The 20,957-nt window shown below is 41.0% G+C and overlaps 1 protein-coding gene across 3 annotated transcripts in view; it reads left to right on the forward strand.

Moving 5' to 3' along the window:
• The window catches only part of dtx1 (deltex 1, E3 ubiquitin ligase), a 38,325-nt gene that overhangs the window by 1,934 nt on the left and 15,434 nt on the right, over positions 1-20,957 (forward strand). The window lies entirely within an intron of this gene.

Below are 20,957 nucleotides of genomic sequence, written 5' to 3' on the forward strand. Positions count from 1 at the left end.
AATGAGTGCTGTAGCTCAGTGCGATGCTTCTCATTCTTCTCATCTGATTGTATTCATCAACTGTGTTGTCATTCAGTTGTGAGCATGGCAATCACAATAGTGGTTGGTGATAAAGTCCCTGGACACAATTACTGTATGAGACTGTGCTCTTTCATCAATAATTCACCCTCATTTATTTCCCTCCACATGAAAAAAAGAACAGTATATTAAAAAAACCTGTTAATATAAGCAATATTCCACTATACCTAAACTACTGAGTGGCTAATCAAAGAGTTTATATGTGAAATCTGGGTTCTGCAGGAGAGCATGGGACCAACATAGACTGGAGATTAATTACCTCTGGCCATAACATGCTACCAGTAGTATAATCTTTGCTTTGTTGACTGTAATTCTCTCTAATGAAGACCAGATGTTTTTGTGCTGTGCTCCACCAAGGCTCAACACACTCGCTGTGTCCTGCTCTGTGTGTGCAATCACCGTCCTGCTCTCCCAGTGATATGGGGAAGGTTTTAGACAGCTGATTTAGTAGAAGCAGCATTGGACAAATATCAGCTGCCTGAATTATTCTTCTCATCTGATTCAGCTACACATCAGTGTTAGAGTAAGATTTCAATCACGGTCACTCCTGTGTTAGATGCTCTAGGGACAGATCGTCTCTACAATAAAAAACAATGGGTCATCAACTAATTGATGTGAAGCATGAACAGTAAAACTCTCACTATAAGTCAGAGACAAGTCTCTTATTTGAAGGCATTCACAACATTAGTGCATATCAAGAGGCACAGGGAGATGCACATGGGAAATACAGAAGGTGACCTCATTGTGCATAAATCTGCATTATTTCACCTTTCATTAATTTGCAAAGCTTCATTTACATTTGCATTAATGCATATTTGTAGACTTAGATTTAGCCAGTGTTATTCAGAACACAGAATAATAACAAATACAGCTCAAATTTGTAAACGTCCTTGGAGAAGCTGTCAGTCTGGCCAAAAAAATACCAACAACTGTAATACGTTTTAGTTATGTGTGTTTTTACGATAACCAAACTCTACAGATGGACGTTGCAAGTTAGCTCAGGCTGTACATTCTGTGGTATGTGACACTGGGCGAAGACGTATTAATCCTTTTAAAAATAAATATTTACATAATTTTAAAAGATCACTAATGGATGGACTGTTTTTAATTTTTTGATTTAAAAAAAAAATTATCTTGTAATTATATCACTTGTAATGCCATTGTTGTTACATTAATGCTGGACAGGAAACAGCATGTGTTGGTGTCTTCCCCTAGGTAGAACATAAGACTGAGCAGCACATGTGACTGGGGTTGACTGGCTGCGAGATGAGCCACTGAGCCATTTGTCAGACATTACCACGGCGCTGGGGCTAGGCCTGACGTCTATCAGCACTCATTGTGCCGTTTGGTATGATATCTTCCCCCTCGGCTCGGATAAACCTGTCACAGCATTGCCTGGTGGACAGCAACCCGGACACCCGCTGCCTCCTCTTTCCTCCTCTTTGCACTCTCCTTCCCTGTCCCCAAATATGAGCAAACCTCTACCGGGCCACAGCCATCGACCCGAGCTCCCATGAGGCCTAGCTTCCAGACTGTAGTGATGTTGTTACACCGCTGCTTACACAAAGGGCCCCTGTGAGTTTGTTTTAGCGTGGATTGTGATGCATCTGTTTCGCATCAGATGTTTGCTATATCTGCAGCTCAGCGGGTCACCCATAGCAATTTGCTCTGTTGCAGGCTTATGGAGTGTCCCTGTGTAGAACCCCATTTTGTCTCAGAGCCAGTGATGTCGTCCTCTGAGGCTTTCTTTTGGCAAAAGCTGGAAAGAGAGTTGAGTGTTCTTGGTGTCCCCTGTGTGTTTATATGTCCTTGTTTCTTTACATCTGTGAGTTTGCTGATGATGGTGCACTCTGCCCGCTGTGGTGTGTGTGTGTCCTGTCCCTGCAGGCTGTGTGGGGGTTCCGTGCTCCCCCTGTGGGTTTGGGAGGAGCTCCTGTGGGTGGGAACCAGGCAGAGTTACTCCGACTAATGAGACAGCAGCTATAGTTTATCTCCATGGCTCCCTCTAATCAGAGTATCATAACTACAACGCACGCACCAAAGGCGATGCGGCAGGGCCCCTCTCCGTGGAGAGCAGCCTAAACACATCTGTATTTCGTTGGTATTGAAAAACACAGGGTATGAAGTTCATAATACAACTTCTGGTGAAAAACACCAGTCTGTGGTGAAATCCTGAACCCCAGTGCTTTTTATATTTATATATATATATATACACACACACACACACACACACACACACACACACACACACACACACACACACACACACACACACACATAGTATGACTGAAGGCTTAGAGGCTTATATATATAGTGTGGATGAATATCTGGCTGAAAGCAGGGAGAGGATTGGCTGCCAGCCAAAGAGGATCGATCCGTTCTCCTCCCCAGAGGGGCTTTGAACCTCTAAACACTGCTGTGGACTGATCCCCTTTCACTACACCCACTCCCATAGCAAAACACATGGGCTTATCTGCCATCTCCATCATATACCAACACTTGGGGCCTGTCTGATGGATTTCACACTGCAGCTATGGCTTTTGCTGCCTAGCTTTTAAGCATTTACCTCTTCTGAATTTTCTCTTAAGATGGAGAGGTGGCGAAAAGCAGAGAGACAAGCAAGTGTGCATTCATAAAAGATAACTCAATCAGTGATCTAACATCAGCACCATTCAAAACTTGAATGTTATTCTTAAATAATGACATATCCTGTTGGTTACTGTCATTGTGCTTTAGTCATGTTACTGCAAGAGGTAAGTCAAGTCAGTTTAAGTATATATATTTGGCACAGTTTGTAAACAACCTGCAGAATATTGATATTTATGTATTTATATTTTGACATGTCTAAATCATATAGAAAGCCATAGTGAGTTATTATTAGAGCTCATATAAAACGTCAAAAGACACAACAGAGGGAAAACTGACTTACCAGGTAATGTTAACATAATTAATTACTTAATTGATGTACAGGTGCAAGGCAGCTACTATAAACATCACTTCAGTTCCAATGGCTACACCGGCAGTTAATCAGCTGGGGGTCGACTTGTTTCACAGTTGCGTGTCCCATCTTTAATTTAAGTGCTTTCTACGTTATTCCCTGACCCCGATATGTTACGGTGTCGTGATTTGAATCACATATGGGATGCTGAGTGATTACAGCTTGTTCTACTGACCCTCAGTGCAGGTGTGTGCACACTATGCTGGCCTGTTGAAAAAAGGGGAAACATTTCTTTGATCTCTTTTCGTAGGCTACACAGGGATATATGACGTGTATAGTAGCGCACCACAGAAGTTGACTTTTCGTCTCCTAGCAACGCCAGCCCGCAGATGTCATTCAACCGCTGCCAAGGGAAACTCCCACCAGGCTCGAAGCATATTTTTATGTCCAAAAAAGGTTTCATCCTCATTGGGAAAAAAAAATAAAAAAATAGCTGCAGTATCTTTATAGTTACGTATATCTTTTTCTACACAAAACAAAATTTAGAATCAACTTAAAATCAAAGAGAGAGAATGTAGTGTACAATTTATGTCTTATTCTATTGTGTTTGGGTTCCCGGAGTTACAAGGGCCATTACAGTTGCTTGGTGCGCATTGAGATGGCCCATGTGTGACTGCAGAGATAACCCCTATCAGCGGCTGTTGGCTGCTGTGTTGCCGGAGCAGGGCTTTGTTTGTTTTGCTTCCACAGGCGTGAGAACCTCCTCTCCTCTGGCCCATTTCCCTCTGCTGACAGCCGTCCCTGACTAATTACATTGAAAACCACCAGAAAACAAAGAAGAGATGGTCACGTTGTCATGTCTGTTTTGTGTTAAACTGACAAACAACAGTAGCTGTGGTTGTGGTTTTGATACTGCCTGGAAACTTGCAGAGCATATGTAATGCTGCAGATTGTCGAAGACGGCCGTGCTTTTAGGTTTTCTTCTTTAATGTAGTTTAGCATGTAGTAAATGTGTGTGGGAACTGTTTTGGTGGTCTGTGGGAGGAAGCTGTAAAAAGGATTCCTGCTATGTACGTGCTAAAGGTCAGGTGCTGTATGCATCAGCTCTGACTGTGAAATCCCACTTGCGTCAGAAGAAAGCAGAATGAGCAAAGAGTGGAGCCCGGAGGCTCTTTAGAACAGAAACGTCAAGAAACAACACTATTAGTACAAACCAGACAGAACCAAGCACTTTTATATGTGTCTACAAGTGGAGCACATGTGCACACATCAGCAGTACGGGGATGTTTGCCGACACATTGAGTTATTTAGCTCTGTTCTTCTATGGCTTAGACCAGGGGTATTCAATTAAAATTCCAAAAGGTCCAGATTGAGAAAATCTCATCGTGCAAAGGTCCGGAACATTATAATAATATCTAACTTGCGCCATTTAGTGCCATATAGTAGCCTAGTAGTAGTAACAACGTCTCTGTGTAGTCAACAACTGTCAAATTTAAATAAAGACATCACACACATCAATTATATTTAAACAATTATTATTCTGTTTTCAAATTGAACTGGATGGATTATAAATAATACATAGAAATACATAAATAAATGTTCTTCTCTCATTTCAAGTAAAATAAAGGCTCCATCTAAAAATAAAATACACAAAAAATAACTTTTGAAAAACTTACATTTTATTAAAAAAAAGTGCTTGATTTTAGAAAAATGAATGAAAATGAAAGAGTGTGGCTGGAGTTAACTTTTTTTCTTACATTACATTACATTACAGTCATTTAGCAGACGCTTTCTTCTCTTTTTGTTCACATCATAATGATCTGTCAACTTTATAATAAACAATCTCTTAACAATTGAACAGCTTTAACACCTCCTTTTCTCTTTCTTTCCCTCTTACATCCCACTCCATCTCTTTTTCTTGTTTAGTGAGAGAAATGAGTTGTAGCTTGTCCTGCCAGGATTTTAAATCTGGGCTGGAATGTCAGGGCTAGTCTCATGCACATATGAAGGTGCTCATTGGATATCCTGGAACGATATTTGTTTTTAATAATGTTCATAGTGGAAAAAGCTGCCTCGGTCGAAAGATTTGTGTTTGGTCTCATAGTGGCGTTTCACATTGGCGCTTAATGGCCACGGTCTCTGAACATATGAGACAGAGTGGTTTTGTAGCACCAGCAGGAAGAATGAACAAATACAAGTCCGTCCATTCTTTATTAAAAGCTCGGTTTTCGAGGTCCACTTTTCAATTTTTAGAGCACGCCATGTTAACTTGCTTCTCCGACTTACTTCTCCCACTGCTCTCTCTCACTGCTCTCCGTCTCTCCGTCTCTCTCAATGCTCTCCGCCTCTCTCAATGGTGTCCGTCTCTCGACTGTCTGCGTAATTTCATTCGACTCACGATGCATTTTGGTATAAACATTCGATTGGCTGAGTAGCGTCACGTGAGATTAAATGAATACATGCAATTGGTCAGTGTGTTTCCTGAACTGCTGAATGAGTGCCGTAAAGGCCAAAAAAGATGCGCAGGTTAAAACATTAGCGCCCGCCAAAATGTATGATTCTCAATTATATGTCCGGGTCCGGATAGGACAGCGTCTGGGTCCGGATCCGGACCGCGGTCCGCCAATTACCGACCCCTGGCTTAGACATTTAGGACTGCTGTGTGCAATTATACTTGATGTAGATCCAAAGAGGTAGTGTGTACAGCACACTATAGATATCAATAAATTCTCAGCAAGTCACCTCCCGACCTCATCCAACGTCATGTGGACTAAAGATAAACAGACACGACATATAATGACTAAGTTCTTTTTCTCCTAGAGCTTTTTTGTAATTAGCGTAATTAGTCAGTGAAGGTCTTTGACAGGATCAAAACGGTCACGCCGGTGCTAAGGTGTCACTGTACACAGAGGTCCATTATAGACAGCAACCAGCTGGCTGGATTCCACTTGGATCTTGCCAGGAAAGGGACTGGAGCAGTGCTGTAGAGAGGGAGGAGGGGGAGTTAACAGAGGTGAGGAGAGAAGGGGAACTGAGGGAGAGGTGGAACGTTTTCCTGATGGAAAGTGACAGTCAGGGAGGAGGGAGGGATAATAACACTGAAAAGACCCTCAGCTGTGCACATTCCCCTGCACTTTCACTCTCACACACATGCAGCTTTTGTCTCGTTGCTGCGTTGCTCTCACCCAGTGCCACAAAGTGTGCTTATTTTAATTGGAAATTAATCCGGCCTATTAGTATTTTCTCAATAGAATATAGAGGAAAAAGGGCAGATGTCTGTCACAAGCTACCAGAGTTCAAAGTAATCTACATGGTCAGCAGCCGACACAAGAAATATTATACAAGATTCTTTGTTTATACTGACACAAATTGTAGGAAATGTTACTCAAACAATGACTAAACTGTATGGAGCTAAAAAGCAAGCAGCAGCAAAATAACACATTTTCAAAACTATACTCCTAAAACTAAAAATGATTTTCATTGTTGTTCAATCTGTCAATTTTTTCAGATTTTTATCATTTAGTCTGTGAGGAAATAGGGAAAAATGTCCACTTCAATTTCCTAGAGCCTATCTGATGTTGAATTTACTTGTTTTGTTCAAACATTTCAAAACCCCAAAATATTCAATTTACAGAATATCAAACACACAAAAGGAGCAAATCTTCACATTTTAGAAGCTTATAACAGCAAATGTTGTGTTCATGAATTAATCAAATAATTATTTCAGCACTTATTAAATACTTTGTTTCTTCCTTTTAAAGTCAGGCTGCTATTCCCTCTTCAGAGCCGCCTTTGTTGACAGGGCTGTAGTGCTTTGGTGTGCTCTGTCCATGTCCTTATTGCGTTACAGTGATGAGCAAGCTGTGCAGCTTCTGGCAGCCTCCAGCGTTGGTAGCAGAGGCCTCTCTCAACATCTTCTGATCCAGCGAGTCTCCTCTTTTAACTTCTAAAGTGCATATCGCACTCTTTTATCAGCTTCAAAGCTGCTCTCTGTGCTGCTTGCTTATCAGGCCGGTCTGGGAAGTCAGTCAGATCGTAGGCTGTCGTCCGCCTCAGCCGATCAGCCTGCTGGTGCAAGAATAGGAATGAGGCATCATCCCTAAACTGGGTAAACTATCCTCCATCTCCTGAAATGTCTTACAGTCTAGGATGTTGCATGCTGTAACAAATGGGGTGGACTAAATAGTCAAAATTTACAGAAAGCATAATTTGACTGAGACCAGAGCTGTATGACGCAATTGGAGCTGCCAGCGGTTGCAGCGAGCAAAGCTCAGATTTCCCTTGACCATTCTGTGTGAAACGCAGAAACACAGTGCTGGACTTTTTGTTTTGCTCTCAGCATTTTCACTCATTTGACAAAATAATGCACCCTTAGCCCACTTTAGCACAGCGGCACCATGACAAATTGCTAAAGCATCTTGGTGTTGAGGCAGTCGTCATTGTTACAGTGTAAGCCACTGTAATGGCCAAAAAAGATCTTCCTGAAGTCTAAACGCACAGGCAGGAGTCACATCTCTGCTATGAGCCTGTGAAAAATCAAGTAAACAACCAAGTAACTTAGAGCAAATGCTGTTGAATATCCTTTCATTAAATATGTTTTTTCACGGACTATACTCTCCGTCTACAATACAACTTTATTTATTCCACATAGATCCATTTAGAACTAACATATTGTACACAGAAAGCACAAGACAGGAAAGGGAGTTTTTAGTTTGAAGGCCTACTTGGGCACGCTAACATGCAAGCTTTAATGTATCCTTACTTTTTAGGCATGCTTAAATCATGTCTCTAGGGATAGTGACCCCCTGACTTTGCATCTAGTTCTATTGATTGTCTAAAACAAGTATTTGTCCAATACTTTGGTTTATAATTAAATATTTGGAAAGCAGCCTCAGTTGTACTTTGTATTTAGTTCTTATTAGCAAATGTTAGAATGCTAACACTAAGATAATGAACATTATATCTGCACATCAGCATAGCATTGTCATGTCGTGTTAGCATGGTTACATTGGAATTTAGCTTAAATCATTGCTAGCATGCATAGACTCTTGTCTCATAACATATCTGTTTGTGCTGATAGGATTAGTTGATTTACAGAATATCTGATCAACAACAACTTTAGATTAAGATTTTAAAGTAAAAATAAAAAAAAAAAAAAAAAAAAAAGCAAAACTTGCAAACATTCACTTCTTTCACTTTCTCAGATGTAAAGAATTGTGAGTTATTAAATCATTGTGTACTGAACACTTTGGGGTTGTAAAAATCATTTGATGTCTACACCTTGTGCTCTTGGAACTTGTAATGAACACTTTTCTGACATTTTAAGGTCAGAAAGAAATTTAAACAATTACTAAATTCATTAGAAAAATAACTACTAACAATGAATAAAATCACCAGTTGCAGCCTTAATACCATTTCAGAATCAGAATCATTTATTGCCAAGACAATTTTCACCTACAAGGAATTTGTCATGGCGGAAGGTGCATAACATTAAACAATAACAAACAAACAATAACATCAAGCAATTAACAACAATCAAGACACTGCAAGAAATAGAACATATTACAATTTACAATACAATATAAAAGAATATAAAATAAAGTGCACAACAAATGGATGAAAGGACTGTAAACAAGTGAAATGTAAGTGAAATGTTAAAAGTGTCGAGTGTGTATAGATAAAGAAACAGATGAGCAGTGGAGTGTCTGGAAGAAAATTGTCCTGGGGATGTCAGTGGGGGACCCGGGCTTTGTTGATGAGCCCGACTGTCGACGGGAAGAAACTGTTCATGTGTCGTGAGGTCTTGGTCCTGATGGACCTCATCCTCCTGCCAGATGGTAAGGACACAAACAGTTTATGTCCAGGGTGACAGGGGTCGGCTACAATCTTTCTTGCTCGCTTCAGGGTCCTTGAAGTGAACAAGTCCTGGAGGGACGGCAGATTGCAGCCAATCACCCTCTCGAATGATGCGCTGCAGTCTGCCCTTGTCCTTGGCTGTGGCTGCAGCGTACCATACGGTGATGGAGGAGCAGAGAATGGACTCAATGATGGCTGTGTAGTGCACCATCATTGACTTTGGCAGGTTGAATTTCGTCAGCTGCCTCAGGAAGTACATCCTCTGCTGAGCACTTCTTTGTGATGGAGCTGATGTTAAGCTCCCACGTGAGGTCCTGAGTTATGGTGGAGCACAGGAAGCGTAAGGACTCCAGAGCGTCGACGGGGGAGTCGCACAGGGTGATAGGGACAGGTGGGGCTACGTTCTTCCTGAAATCCACAACCATCGCCACTGTCTTTAGAGCCTTGAGCTCTAGGTTGTTCAGACCGCACCAGGTCACCAGATGGTCAGTCTCCCACCTGTAGGCGGACTCATCCCCACCAGAGATGAGTCCAATGAGGGTGGTGTCATCTGCAAATTTCAGGAGCTTGACGGACTGGTGACTGGAGGTGCAGCTGTTTGTGTACAGGGAGAAGAGAAGAGGGGAAAGAACGCAGCCTTGGAGGGAATCGGTGCTGATGGTCCGGGAGGCCGAGACGTGCTTTCCCAGCTTCACGTGCTGCTTCCTGTCAGACAGGAAGTCTGTGATCCGCTTGCAGGTGGAGTTGGGCACGTGCAGCTGAGAGAGCTTGTCATGCAGCAGAAACGGGAAGATGGTGTTGAAATCAGAGCTGAAGTCCACAAACAGGATCCTGGCGTAGGTTCCTGGGGAGTCCAGATGCTGGAGGATGAAGTGAAGGGCCATGTTGACTGCGTCGTCTACAGACCTGTTGGCTCTGTAGGTGAACTGCAGGGCGTCCAGAAGTGGGTCAGTGAGGGTTTTCAGGTGGGAAAGGACCAGGTGTTCAAAAGACTTCATGACCACAGAGGTCAGGGCGACGGGCCTGTAGTCATTAAGTCCTGTGAAGACCTAATGGAAATGAGAGGAGGAAGGAATTACTACGACACAAGCATGGACATAACCGGTTCACATTCCCTCACACTCGTACTTTTCAGCCATACAAAAACAATCAGTTATTTTCATTGTTTGCAGCCCAGGCACTCAGTAGAATATCAATGGGAGTCTTTTTCTCTCATCATCCTCTCCTCTCCTTTCTTCGTGTCACGTGTAAGTGCTTCTAAAGCTTGGTTCATTGTGTATTTACCAGGTGTTCCTGGCACAACCTCCACTGTTGTTCCTCAGAGGAGCTGCTCACACACCGTCACTTTTTTCAAATATTTCATTATTAATGAGAGCTTGCAAACTCTCTTAGGATTTATATCATTGGGGCCTCAATTTTAATTTCTTTTAGAGTTCAATGGCAATTGCTTCTACTCTGTTCTGTCCTTTTTATATGGATGTATTCAGTCAGAAAGACATGTGTTAATACAAAAGGTATTGGAAGTCACCACAACAATGTATTTAAGGTTGAAATGTACTTGTTTAAGGCTAATTCTTCAAATGGAAGTCTGAACCAATTAATTTAAAAAAGCGCTTCACACTTGTTACTTAAAGCAGAATTATTATTCCCGAAAAATACTCAACAAGAATTTACTGTAGGAGAAAAAGGGAAAAGCAAACTATGGAGTGAACACATGAGGTAAATAAAATGACCTACCCATCACCACGTCAAAAAAGTCGGACTTCATCTATGGCACAGTCAAAATTTCTGCTATTGGAGTCCTCAGATATACCAGTAAGCAGTTGCTCCACAGTGAAGCACAGTAGTTTGTTTTAGGCAAAGGAAACACTACTGTAATAAAATGTATCCGAACACTTTCCCACTGTACCACTGAAGACACGTGCTACATTTCAATAAAAGCTTGACATGTAATGGGGAAGGGCAGTTTGTGTCTTCACCACAGTCTGTCGTCATCAGTTGCTAGCTTTTCTTGTCTCTTTGCTTTGTGTAATAGCTACTGTCATGTGAGAGACAGTGCAGGAGACTGGATACAGCAGTCAGATCAGATGCAGACTACCGGGTCTCAAAATATTCACTAAAATATTAACTCGAGAATTGCACTCAATATGTGAGAATTAGCAGCTCTGGAAAATGTTGCATATAGTTGATTAAACAAAAAGGGGCTAAAAAAGATTGTGCTTTTGCAAAGACAATTCCAAAGGAAGCCTTCCATATATAAAAATACAAAAGCGCTTGGATATACTTTATGTCTTAAAAAAAGTTAAATTAGCTGAATATGCAAAAATCATATATTTTAAAAGTTTACCTGTTGGACACAAAATGCCTCCTACTTTACTAAAAAGCCCATTCTCAGTGTTTGTGAACTGAAGATTTCATGTTTCCACATAACACAAGTTGGCCTCCAAACTTGTGCTGTCACAAAATCACCTTGTACATCCAACACTTCTACGTATAAAACAAATTCTGCACACACATCATTCTGCAATTTGAAGCTGAAGCATGAGAGTGAACAACAGTCAGTGAGTAACAATAAGCAAAGCAAAACACACTTTTGAGTGGAGAAGGGCTTTGAAGATACAAACGCTCTCGGTTCGGCTCGAAAGGTTGACGGTGGATCCCAGTAGTGACCACATTTAACACCACAGACAAAAAATAACAATACTTATAATTCTCAAACTACTACTGCAGCGTAATCTACTTTGCTTTCCAATTCTATGATCAATATGTTCCAAACTGTGGTTGTTTACGGTTAAATCCACTGCCTCCAGCTGAGCTTCAGATCTTTGTGGTAGCTCTTAGCATGTGTCTTTTGGGTTGTGTATCACTTTAAGCCTAATCATCCCTCCCTATGAGTGCAACATGAATTCAATTTCAAAGTTGACCCTTGTATGTTCTGGAGTAATTAAGCTTTCCCAGAAAATCATTAATGATTTATTCACCATACTTCCATATACATTATGTATGTTTCTTGCAGCTATTAGAGCCTCGAGAGCATGAAGTCATCTGCTTGAACTGATTCTACACCGTAAACAATCTTTCACAATGATACAATATTGGATTGACAAAAAGAAGGGGTCTTCCCTCAATACATGGTTTCCCATAACAATATTCGTATTTCAGCCGCTCTCTTTCACCTCTCTTCTTTGCAACAGAACTAATGACTTCTGAAAAGTGGATTTTTGAAGTTTCTATACAGGCTTTGACCCTCAAAGTCAATGTACCGCCGTTACACCTCTGTAAAGCCCATCGGACTCGTGTTCGGGCTTTAAGCTCGATAAAAGCTTTTAGCGATCCAACAGCAACTTTCCACATGACCCTGGTTTTTATTCCAGCCCCTGACATTTACCTCCAACAAGCACAAGATCGTTCTCTGAATATCCTCTGCTCCTGTTAATAGTCACATTTAGGAAAAGTGAACATCAGATAAATTCGGCAGTGAAAAATAATTGAGCTATTAAGATGAGCTATTCATGAAAAATAATGAATGCCTCTGCATTAATTTTGAGGTATGACCACAGAGGAGTTGTGATTACACTTGTGATTCAGCAGGGAAAAGGTCTGGGCCTAATAATAAAAACTCATCGGGAAAGTAGAACATACTTAAGGAGAAGTTGTGTTTGTTATGGATAAAACATTAGTCTGGTCTGATGCCCCCTGACCTCTCGCACACCGTGTCCACTTTACTGCTGATCAAAGCTGACCAGTGTAGTCTGGCGGAGAGACAATTTACTGTAATGTAGCCAGACGTTTCCTCTGATAAGACCTTACTGTGTCTGACAGCCATGAAGTGGGTTATAAAAGCCTGTCTCAGCAAACTCATTTACTGCATGCTGTTCATCTCAATGAGTCAGACTCCTTTTATTTGTCAAATGTAATTTTCTGAGCAGTTTTTCTCTCTAGGTGCCTTCGAACAGCCTTGATGTGATGATGTCATTTGGTAGAAATTGGTATCTTTGTTTTTATTTTTCTGGGTATTTTTATTAATCATTATAATAATAATAAACTTATTTTATACAGCACCCTTCAAAACACCATTACAAATTACTTTACAATAAAACAGATTTGTTTTTTTTGTCAGAAGACGCTTAAAGATCTAAAACACATATTTTTTGTAGATATAATCAAAACCACAAAACCACGTACAGGTTATATGGTAGTGAGTCAGAAAAGTATGACGTCGGACTGCAGAATAAGAGATGAGATAATCATGCAGAAACTTCTTCCTCTTTTTTAGAATCTGACTAACTGCTGTCATTTGCTGAATTCAGTTTTTGTTCAGTGACGGGGCATTAGACATACACCTCATTGAGTGTAGCAGTTAGCATTGCATGTACATGTGTTGCAGAGGTCATTTCATGACGAACCGCATGAGCTATTCTTTATAGTCTCTTCGGACGTGGTACGGCATCAATCAGCTTTCCACTGAGCAGGCAAAATGGTTTTACTGATGTACAGTCTGTCGTGCTGGTGTGACGGCTGACATGAGATATTATGTTGCCACAGATGAATACTGCACCATGTTGGGGTGTGGGTTTGTACGTGTGTGTGTCACTTTCTCTTGTATTAAAAGGACGCAGAAGCGATGCTGTCTGCGGTGCAAGGTCAGCTGTACAGCTAAGTGATGTGTTGGGAACCATTGGCAAACATCAGAATGTTAACATTGTGCTCACATTAATGTCACAATACAAGATGTTTATATCAATACTTTATACATTCCGATGTTGATGCATGTCACGATATGGCAAACGAATTACTAAAATAAGTAAAATAAAAATGAATGAGCTAGATAAAGTCTCTCTGCAGTAATTATGGTATAGTAAACAGCCATGTCCACATGTCCATGGAAACCTTACCTTCATTGCTTCATGTGACTTATCAACTGAATTTGGCTTTCTGTAATGTATAATCAAAGTGGGATCATAAAATCATTGGTTCACGCAACATTCTTAATCAAAGTGGTACCCATTATTTACATACATGCATTATTTATACTTTTTATTTTAAACACATATTTTCGCATGTTTGATACAACATTTTGACTTAAATTGTTAATTTGGTGCATGTTATAGGCATTCCGTTTTGTATATATGTTGTGCAGTATTATTTGGCAGCGCTGTGTTCAAATTGGACTGATGCCAGAATAAGAAAGCTCTGTAGCACCCAGGGATAAGAAGTCATCCTTTGGCAGCTGTCGGGGATGGGAGGAAATGTTGCGATAAAAGAAAAAAGCCTCTAAAATGCACGCGGGATACGCAGGCAAGAATCCCCCAAAAAACAGCCAATATCATACCTCAGAAGGAGACTTTGAAATGTTGTCAAAAGCTGCATCGACCAAATAAGCTGTCACTGTTTTCATTTTTTTCAGATTGCAAGCCAGATCTGCTGTTGTTACTTAAAAAAATGAACATTGCAGGATTTAGTTTTCCATGTGTGGAGTGACTCCTCTCTGCTAACAAGAAGCCTGTTTCACTGTAACCCTGACACTGCTCCTTAACAGCGCTGGCCTATGTCATGTGTAGCCAAGGCCGCAGGCGTGTGTGTGTGTGTGTGTGTGTGTGTGTGTGTGTGTGTGTGTGTGTGTGTGTGTGTGTGTGTGTGTGTGTGTGTGTGTGTGTGTGTGTGTGTGTAATAACCGTGCCTGGAGCTGTGCCTTCCACTCCCTCGCCCTGGTGACGACACGCATCGTGCTGACACGCTAACGAGGTTCCTGCTGGACATGATGAGGTTGAAGTGGTGTGAAGTGGAACTCACATCGGCACACTCACCTATTCAGCGTGTACCACTTTTTGTGTTCTCACACACTGTCACGTGGACTGATTATACACACAAAGTGAGTCAGAGAGCATCCTTGGCAGAGCTGAAGCTCCTCAGCTGAGGACATCCACAGTGTCAGAAGGTTGTTTCAGGGTCTGTTGCTTCACTGCAGTACAGGAGCTGGCAGGTGGACAGGACTAGAACTTCATTTTCTCAAGATTGTCTTTATGCACCCTTTTTTTTTTTTGTTACCCCAGAAACTGCAAACTCTGCACAAGTGCACGGTAACTGGCCAGCTCCCCGGGCCGGGCTGTGGGAGAGTTTGGAGAGTTGAAGGGGCTGAGGATGAGGACGGTTGCAGTGGGAGTTAAGACACTTTTCCTAACCAGTGTGTCTTGCTGGCAGCAAAACGGTATTACCGGGGCCTGTTTTACTGCAGTGTTCACTTTCTAAGCTTGAGCAGAAGTGAGACATCCTCTTTTTTATTGTTATTTGGCAGAAAACCTCCACTCATCACATGCTTTGTTCTGTACCTCCCTCCCTCCTTTCTCGCGTAACATTTCTTCTTCTTTTTCTCCCTCCTCCCCTTTGCCTGGCCCTTTCTCTTCATCTCCATTCTCTTCTCCCTCCTCCCTGTTTCCCCTCCTTTCCAATCCCCTTTTCTGTTTCTTTCTCTAAACATTTCTTTCCTTTCCTTCTCCTCCCTCCCTTACTCTCTCCTTCATCAGTGTCTCCCCCTGCCTCCCGACCAGCAGCAGCTCCCCGCTTTTGTTCATCCATCACTTTTGTCGACAAAGAGGACAAGGGAATCCAAGTCGCTTTTTGCTAGTGTAGCTCATTATAAAGAACTGCATTCTGGGAAAATGAAAGTGTCATCTCAGTATAGAAAATGTGATTTTGTGAGAGAGGAGCAAGGGAGCTGCGATATTGTAAAGTATAATGTTGTTAAAGCAGCTTAATGCCAGACTGTCATCGTCATTATTATGGTCTCTGATCTCTGGGTATTTGTTAATGAGCAGATAATGCTCTTACAGATCTCTCAGACTGTGATGTACAGGTATGACAACGCCTTTTGAGCAGGAGAGTTTTTACATCTAAAGCCTCAGGGATACAAGCGTTAAATGAGAAGTTCACCTCTTATCATATTCATATGCTCTAGCATCAGATCTTTTTGAACCAGATGTTTTCTCTCAGTCTGTGATGCATTTTTAACCTCTGCAGTATTCTGTCTCTTCATTGGGTGTATTGTTTGTGAAGGCCTTTTTGGGAGATGAAAGTCCTTTTTTCAAGCTGTTCTCTGGGGTTTGTGTAAAAACATCAAACAAGCTTCAATTATTTTATTTCCCCCATACTGTAGAATTTATTAACATTTTAATCACGTGTTCACTATTCATATGTAGGTTATTATTAGGGCTGTATTGATTATAGTTCATAGTCTGTGCTGCTTTGTAGGTCTTTTGTTTTAACAAAAGTTGATTATCTATTAAATGAAATGAAGAACTATGACTAGAACTAAAAAATCTGAAACATGTGTGCCAAATGATGTTTTGACAGAAGAGGGCTTAATTTGGAGGCTATATTTATTGTTTTATGAAGCTGGGGAGGAGGTGCAGCCAAGATGGCTTTATAATACTGAGAAATTCTTCAAAAGGACAAAGCTGAGATTCAGGCTGAAAACAGCCTTACATTACAACAGAGAAGAGGGCTGCATTGATGTATTGTTTAATGTACCAGTGAGACAATTAAATCTAATCCAGGTAGTCAAGTTTGAGTCACAGATTCATTTGAAATGCTTATCATTTGCCAAGAAATTGCAAAATAGTTTGTAATACTCACACACCGTAATGTACAACTCTGGAAAGTCATGGCTAACTATTTTATCTTTCATTGTGACGATTGAGAAGTAAAAGAGAGGGTGTTTTTTTCACAACGGGCTGAACGAGTCTACAGCCTTGCTAGTGACTATGTGAGGCTGTACTTAGACACAGTGATGGTTTTAGCTAAATGCTATTGTCAGCATGCTAACTTACTCACAATTACATAGCAAGTATGCTTATGTTTTACAGGTATAACGTTTACCATGCTCAACATTAGTTTAGCATGTTAGCATATGGTTATTGGTTTGAGTTCATTCAGAATCAGGGTCTCATTTACCTAGTTTAGAGAGAAAAGACAAGTTGATTTTTATAAAATGTAAAATGTTCAGTTTGAATCTTTGTCATAATTTAAAATAAAACAAAATAATTAATAATTATCAAATGTGTTCATCTTAAGGTTATTGGATTTTATAACTCCCAATATTGATATCATGCAACCTCCTTCAAAATGGCAGTTTAACCAATGGGTGACATCACGACAACTACGTCCACTTCTTATATAGTCTATGATCGATATCAGTATTGTTCAGGCTATAATCCATCCAGTAGTTGACTATTGTTTTAAGACGGACTCAAAGAATTGTCACGCAAAAGGAAAAGCCCATCCTTGGATAATGTAAAACTGTAAAACAGTTTTTTCAGTTTTTTTCTTTACGATTTACAGCATACCATTATTACATTTTTGATGTATGCAAATGATTTCTGGTAAAGTAAAAGTGAGAGTAGGGTGAGAACAATGCTGTGGTATACTGTGCATTGTTCAATTAACAAAAAGCCACTGAAAAGGGAGTTGTGTTTCACACAAGCAACAAGCTGTGGATGCAGCTCTGTGGCTAGAACTCAAATAGGAATTGATGTTCCTGTCTCTGATGTGATGAATCTCTCGTGATTGGTGAGAATTGTTGCAGATAAGCGAGTCTTGAAAGAAGCCCTTAAATTTTCTTTTGTTTCACCTCATTCGTCACTTCAAATCTGGGCTAATGGAGATTTAAATAAAAACTGTTCTTTGCATTGCAGCTGTCTTTCAAACATACCTTATTTCATCTCTTTGTATATCTGTGAGAAGCAAAAACAAATGTCAGAAATACAAAATACAATGCAACCACAATGAAGTGTTTGGATTGGTGCAGAAGTGATTTTAGTATTGCAGATCCATAAAGATGGGGCACTTATTAGAGATATATTCAGCAAAAAATTGTCAAAATTGAAGCAGCAGAGCTTAAGATATCCTGACTTTTATTTGTTAAACTCTTAAAACAATGAACAATCCTGCATTTCCCATAATACTGAATAGCATTGTAGCATAGGCTTTCTGCAAAAAATATTTAGTCTCCTAGCCCAAGTCGAAATAACCATCATACAACTATGTTCATTGACTCAATAGTATTCTCTGTGACCCATAAACTGAACTTAAAATGTATAATCGATAGAGTGCCCCTTTTTATAGGAAAGTAAAACAACAATTTTGATTGTGGAATAATCATTAATTGTTATTTATTAACCAACAAGGCTAAATATTCTCCTGTTCAAGCTTGTGAAATGTGAGGATTTGCTGCTCTGTGTTTTGTATCATTTCAAATTGAACAGTTTAGGGGTTTTAGACTATTGGTGGACAAAATAAAACAATCCGATTGTCACCTTGGACTCTGCACATTTGCTGTGGGTATTTTTCACTACTGCTGGATAGTTTTTTCTGTTCTGTATAGGCAGCGTCCCCTCTTCGTCAGAGGTCTGCCTGGTCTCCAGCAGAGACCATAGATTAGCAAGCTTTAAATACCTTTCAGACAGCATTGAGCCATATGATGCTGGATCTGTTACTGGCCTCGCTCCTTCTGTAGTTAAAAAGAAAAATGCAGCACTATGTTTTAATAGGCTCAACACTGCCCTGGGGAAATTGATGAGGCTTGCCAATTATAAGGATATATTTTAGAGCTTGACCCGGTTGCTTCTCGTCTGCCGTTCCTCCCACAGCAGCAGCACAGGGAAGAGCATTAACTACAAGGTGATGTGGGCCCTAACTCAGTGGTGCAGAATTCTGCTCTCTGTCCAGGTGTCAGGCATTGTGTGAGAGCAGGATGGGGTCCAGTGAGTGACAGAGTGGAAAATGTGAAGAATGGCTCTGGGAGACAGAGCTGGTGAGGAGCCAGGAGAGACTGGAGAGAGCGAGGGGAAAGCTTGCGTCAGCAGCAGATGAGATGAGCGAGCAGAGTAAGAGTTGACTCTGATGGCGCTGTGCTCAGGGAAAGGAATAGTAGGAACGTTCACATACAGGAAACCCCCCCCCCCCCACACACACCTCTCACTACTCCCAGCCCGAGGGACGGCTTCCATGACAACAAAACCCTAGTGTTTCTATGACAACAAAGCCTGAATCTCATGCATTTTGCAGCAGCTGTTCAGGCATTACCTGTGTAACGCATCAGGTGCACGTCACTGACACTTTACATTAAGGGTCTTTCCATCACATTTTCCTGTGTGAGACCACAGAGGTGTTAGTGTGAGAGGAACACACATCAATAATCTCAGTGACAGATTTAGGATTTACTGCTCACTCTGTGGAGGGAAGCTGTTTTACTCCCTAGATGAGTTCTAGCTGGAGAGCAGTGGATTTGGTCCCTCGATGTTAATGCCACATTGTTGCCCCTATTTTCTTATCAGTTATTTGGTTATTCACAAGCGACATTCAAGAGTAGATCAAAATAATGAAATATAACAAAAATGTGAAAACACAAAAGAAATGGCTGGTGATGTGCTCTAAAGTTAAATTACATATTCAGGCCACACTATGTCTTTAAAAAAAATTAACTGTTCTGATAAACGCATCCACCAAAATGAACTACAAAGCATCAGATTGCCAATCTGCTATCTTTTCCTCCAGCAGGCCTCTGAGGGCAGTCAAGGATGTTACAGTTTAATGTTGCATATCCTTCCATTTAAAAGAGCGATAGAGACAGGCCTTCCTTCACTTCCAGAGGAAAACAAAACTATCAAGGACAGAGACTGGCACTGCTTCATGTGGCGAACACACTGCAGATAGTTTTGGCCCCTGCTAAGATGTGAGAAGGCAGCCAAGCTCACCCTGAACCCACCTGGCCCTGTGTGACAGTGGGGTTAGAGTTCCACTGCGAGGCCTGACGGGACTGTACATCACACAGGTTCAGCTCAACCGAGGGGAACCTCGCTGGTGTTGGGTTAGGACAGCTGTAGGACATCGTGGGAGAGAGGACAAGGGAAGGGAAGTGAGAGGAGGGCAGGAAATATGGCCGCCAAAGGCACACAGGGTCAGACAGGAAGTGGCCTCTCTCGCTTGGTTTCCTGCTAGGAAGAGCGTAAAGGGTCACAGGGAAAACATGGACAACTCAGTCCTGGCTTTTTAGCAGAGGCAGGTACAACAGTGAATTACAGCAGAATGGGAGTTTCAGGCAGTATGTTTTTAATGAAGCTTCCCACATGAGGCCCCAGGTCTCCTGTGTTGTTGTGGCCTCTGCTTTTCCTCTCAAGTTCCCTGTTGAGCGACCTGTACAGTCCCTGCATAAAATGCAAATATTTAAAGAATAGTTCTGGGTTGTTTCAATTTATTGTTTATAGTTTGGGCCAATTGGTAACAATGGTGTTGTACTTTGTCTGACCTGTCTGATCGTGCGACTTCTTGCAGCAATGTCTTTGTGTTTCCAGATCTCAAGAATTGTTTTAGTGAGTTGGAAAAAATTAACTGATATAAATGATTGCCAAATCTACTGAAATATGTTGTAATAAACTGAAATTATCCTATTCCAAGATACACAAAATAATATAGATATATAGAGTCCTATATCATTTGAGCATTATGCTCGGTCTGTGACAGGCCCAGTTTGTGCTCTGCATGTCTTGCATTCAAGATGTTTTTCTGAAAAATAGATGTACATGGAGCTCGAGAAACTGGTTCAAAATCTTTTTTTATTGTTTAATGTATTTTTATCCAGATGGCTACATGAGTGTTTGAGGATTTTGGAAATACTTTCAGAGCAGCAGTAAGTCCTGTAAAATTACCTTCTAGGTTTTTTAATAAATCGCCAGGTGTTTATTTTTTATGGAAAACTGGGTGCTCAAACATAATGGTAATACATGAGAGTCGCAAACAAGGGGGTCGGTCTGTGCATGCTGAGCAAAGCTCTGTCCTCGCCTCACTTTAACTACTGTGAAGAAATCTGACTGCCGAACAACCATCCCTCCGAGCCCACTAAACTGTTTATAGAAAATCTTTCAGCTGAGCACATTTCATGCATCAGCTCCATCAGAGCTCTCATGAACAATTACCAGTACTAATAGGCTTTCAAAGAGAGATACTGTTTATCTCTCCTCACCAAAGTTGTTTGTACAAAGTTTTTAAAATTGATGCCTGGGAATAACATGTTCAAACATTTACGAAGCTT

Source organism: Cebidichthys violaceus, unplaced genomic scaffold (genome assembly GCF_023349555.1).
Source record: "Cebidichthys violaceus isolate CVI_PGR_0920_01 unplaced genomic scaffold, fCebVio1.0.p SCAF_9, whole genome shotgun sequence".
NCBI lineage: Eukaryota > Metazoa > Chordata > Actinopteri > Perciformes > Stichaeidae > Cebidichthys > Cebidichthys violaceus.